The 4,475-nt window shown below is 50.4% G+C and overlaps 1 pseudogene; it reads left to right on the top strand.

The window, feature by feature from the left end:
- Positions 1-282: 282 nt before the first annotated feature.
- LOC102259377 overlaps positions 283-4,475 on the top strand; it is a 7,109-nt pseudogene continuing 2,916 nt past the window's right edge.

Raw genomic sequence — 4,475 nt, 5'->3', positions numbered from 1 at the left:
GCGGCCATGTAAAAAGGACTGTGACCCTCCCCTCCCACTGAGTCACTCCCTAAGGCAGCAGGAGACGGAGGGTCTGAGAGCAGCCACACAGCTTTGTGGCCGTGACCAAGGCACCAAGATGATGTCCATGCAACGGGGCTGAGGAGGTGTCAGAGGACCTCACCCCAGAAAGCCCAATAGCTCTTTGTGTGAGAGAGAGAAGGTGGCAGGGAGGGAGGGAGAGAGCAAATTGGACTCAAGAGGTCTCAAGGCCCAGATGAGGAGAATATACCAGGGGTCGGCATGGACTTGAGCTCTGAGGTGAGGGTCAGGTGAGGGTCAAGGGCACTGGGTGGGGGCCAGTCCAGACAGAAGACTGAGGTCCACATGTTCTTGACCCTGCTCGGTTCTTTGGCACCTCTGCCTGAGATATAAACTGTCTGACATGGAAGTACAACTCCAGAGAAGGGGGTGGGGAACCTAAGTTAAATAATATTTTGTTTTTGTTTTTTCACTTGGCAGAATGGGGGCTGAAGTTGAAGTTAGGTTTGGTTACTAAACAATAAAGAAAGCAACATTTCTTGCACACCCGACTGTGTGGTCTGAGTTTGCTGCTGCCTATAAACCGAGAAAAAGTTGTAAAATGAAGTACTAATCTCTAGGGTTTAGGTCAGACCGAGGAGTAGTGCCACTCAGCCAGAAGCTGGCTCATGGCTGGCCAGTGCAGTGATGGTGGCAGGAGCTTCTCCCACCTCCATGGCAGCACTAAGAATGTCCAACTAACAGTTTAGGCCCGACCCTTGGGGGCCTAAGCCTTTAGTTGGACATCCCCCGAGGGCTCCCTGGCTACCAGAAGGATGTCTGACTGCAAGCTTAAGCCTGATCCCCTGGGGAGTGGGCCTAAGTCAACAGGTGGATATCCCCCAAGGGGTCCTGGACTGCAAATGGGCGCAGGCCGGGCTGAGGGACGCACCCTTCCCACCACCCCTCCTCCCCGAGTGCACAAATTTTGTGCACCAGGCCTCTAGTAATAATAATAAAAGAAAAAAGTGTCTGAGCAAGAAACGGGAGAGGGCGAGGAAGAAAAGTTGGGCATCATTGCAGGGCAGACCCATCATCCTGGATTCTTCCTTGTAGGTGGTGCTGGCTGCTGTGCCTCAACCTGGAGACACTTTTCTGCCCTTTCTTTGGAAATGTCCTAGAGTTCAGCCCAGTAGAGACCCTGACTTCAGGCTCTGAGCCCAGGGTTGCACACAAAGCTGGAGGGGGCTGATGGAGTGGGACCTCCAGAGCAGGATTGGTGGGGAGGAGTTTGACGGGGAACTTCTACCTGGAAGGCATCCTGGTGCCTGAACATCCCCTGCCCTCCCTTCCATGCCAGTGCTACTCTTTCCCAGAGAGGTAGTTGGAGTAGTGGGGGGCTGCGGTCCCCCTGCCATTGACTAGTTGCATGATCTTGGACATATCTAAGCCTTAGTTGCTTCATCTGTAAAATGGGATTGTAACAGCATCTCTAGGTGTGTTATGAAGATCAATAAACACAATGTATGTAAACTGCTTAGCATAATTGGTGGCATGGGTCAGATGCTCACAACTCTTAGCTATTATTATGATTATTATTAATCCCATTGGGCAGTGCTTCTCAACCTAAAAAAATTCCACACTCCCTTGCGATAAGCATATAAACCTCAAACTCCTCCCTTTAATAGTACAGGATTGAAAATGCCAAAGAAATAAAAGGTTGAGACAAAAAAATCAAAGCACTTATTATACAGAATATGCTTTTTCAAACGAAAGAGTGCTCCCCAACACAGCTGAGGCTCACTCTGAGGGTGTGGAATGGGGAGGTAAGAATAGCTTGGACTGGACTTGTGGGTCCCTCAAGCCAACCAGATAGTGTGTTGGGAGGGGTGGGGGGCAGGAGAGGGACCCGCTACTCTAGCCTGCCTGCCTACTTGCCCCAAGAGGCTTCTGGATCCCAGCCCAGCTTACCAGCTCCAAGGGCAATGCCTTTTATGGGGCAGAGGGAGCTCTTCCTAATACAAATACCTTTGGACCCTCCAATGTCAGCTGGTGTCCCATTCTCATGCTAATACAGAGAGAGGTTGGGAGTAGCATGAAAGGGACATTGCTGACTATAGTAAATCTACCTCCTGCCAGGCCCTGAGGACAAGACTTTGTTTCCTTTCCAGCCAAGCCTCCTAGTACTCACCACCACATACTCAGCACAGGGTTCCAGCCCTATAGTTTGACAAGTGTTCTGGTGAGCTGGGTGGGTTCCACAGTGCAGAGTCCATAAGCTGGACAACTGCCCCTTCCCAATCTCCCATGCAAATATTTGAAAATAACAATTGTTTCTATCTTACCCCTCTTCTGCCCCTCTTTGTAGGGTGCTTCATGCATTGGAGTTATCTCTTGCAACCCTCACCCGGTAGCCCATGGAAATGAGACTCACAGAGAGTGGCACTTTGTCCCAGACCTTACAGCTGTGGTACCAGGATCCAAATCCAGGTGTGTGTACTCCAGGACTCCAGCTTGAGGCCTTTTGGGTGGTGATATTGGAGATCTTATGAGTGACATGATGGCATCAGGGAGGCCTGGTATGTGAGGGAGGTGGGGTTCACACAGGCAGATCCAGGCCCTGGGAAGTGCAAGCATACGCAGGACCTAAGTGTCTGAAAGGGACCCAGAAATGGTGGCTCAGGTTCAGTAGGCGCCTCCTCCAGTGCTGAATTCAGAGTTTCCAGCTCAGGCCCTCCTGGGGTTCATGGAGAAGCAGAAAGAGCTGTGCAGGAACTCTTTTTAAAGGGATTGAGAGTCTTCAACAAAAGAAAGGCACTTAAATCAAAGCAGGAAGGTGATAGCTAGCATAGTGGATCTCTCCATTCCAGCACCACATCTCTGTTCAATTCTGCTTCCAGCTGTGCTGGCAGTGTCCTCCCCCCACCCCAACATATCCCTGAGACGGTTCACTTTCTGCCTCAGGGTCTTGTCCAATGCCAGGGAAGTCTACTTGACCCCTGAGCAAACATAGGCTGAAAGTGCAGGGGAGCTAACACCCCCAGGTCAACCCTTCGCCAACTGGGGAATAGGAGCCAGTGGGTAGAGGGTCCCCAGAGGAGAGTCATTCTGGGAATTTTTCCTGAAATTAAACTCCATGGTCCCCAAGGGAGGAAAGAAATAGGGCTGGTGATGCTGGGTTGGGGTTGTTGAGGGAAGTTGTTGGGGGGTTTGATGGGAAAGCCATTTTGCCTTAATTGTATTGTGCACATTAAACCAACAACTCCAGGAGCAAAAGGGTGGGGAAGGCAGAGTGGAAAGATGCTGGAATGAACTGGTGATAGGGGTGTGGTGGGGGCAGCTGAGGATTCAATGAGGATAAAGGATGGGCCAGACAAGGACACCCCACCCCATTTCTTGCCAATTAGAACATAGAGAATGTGGTAGGTAGAGGGTGGGAACTGGGATGCTGCCGAATTGACCATCTATTAAGTGCCAGGCATTGTGCCAGATGCTCTACTAGATCCCACACACTCATAAGCGGCTTTACATGCAGCTCCAGATACAACCCTTATAGTAGAGCTTTGAGGTGAACACTATTGCTTCATAATTTCCCACAAGGGATCAGCACAGAGAGGCCAATGACTTGCCCAAGGTCACACAGGGTTTAACAACCCCATCCACTCGAGCTGTGATGAGCCTAATCTCTACAGTGAAGAGGATGGGAGAACTGAGGCCAGACCCCTGGTGAAGGATGAACAAGCCATTTTGGAGAATCTATGAGTTGACACAGACCCTATCCATGAAGTAAGCCAGCCACCCAGTAATGAATGCACTGATTCATTCATTCCTTCCATCACTGACTCTAACATCTGGACCTTCATAGTTGTAAAGACAGACTATGGCCTTGTAAAAGGGGAAGCCCTGGGCCCTTCATGCCAGTAGGAGGAGGATGAAGATCTCTGAGAGGATCAGTGGTATCAGAAAGGCTTCCTAGAAAAGTGTGGCTGGAACTTGGATGTCTACTTCCCCTCTCTGTATCCAAGTTGCCTTATTTGGAAACAGGAAATGGCATCCCTGCCCTTTTCTTCCTGTTAGGGGCTCCTGGGAGGATCCGGGAGCTCCATGCTTTAGAATTTGAGCATCTGAGGGTGTGCTGGAGAGTGATTAAGATTCTCTCAGGCTAGAAACAAAAGAACTCAGAGGGTTGTGGGGAAACCAAGCCAGGAAGACTGGTCCTGGGGGAGGAAGGGGGCAGATCCATGGCAGAGGCAAAAACAGCCTGGATTTTGGGGCCTAGAGTTTGTTAGGCCCCAACCAGAGACAGTGCCCAAAGCCCTGGTGCTGACTGGCAAGAAAAGATCTAGAGACAAGGGCCCCAATAGAATGGAGCCTGAAGGCATCATCCTATCTAATAAAAGAGAAACATGGTAATTAGCCGTACGGCCGCTACCCTTCCCATTGGCTAATCAGGGAGATATGCAAATTAACTGCCA

The sequence above is a fragment of the Myotis brandtii genome, unplaced genomic scaffold (genome assembly GCF_000412655.1).
Source record: "Myotis brandtii unplaced genomic scaffold, ASM41265v1 scaffold74, whole genome shotgun sequence".
NCBI lineage: Eukaryota > Metazoa > Chordata > Mammalia > Chiroptera > Vespertilionidae > Myotis > Myotis brandtii.
Note: the sequence above shows the minus strand (reverse complement) of the source record. Positions and strands in the feature narration are given on the sequence as shown.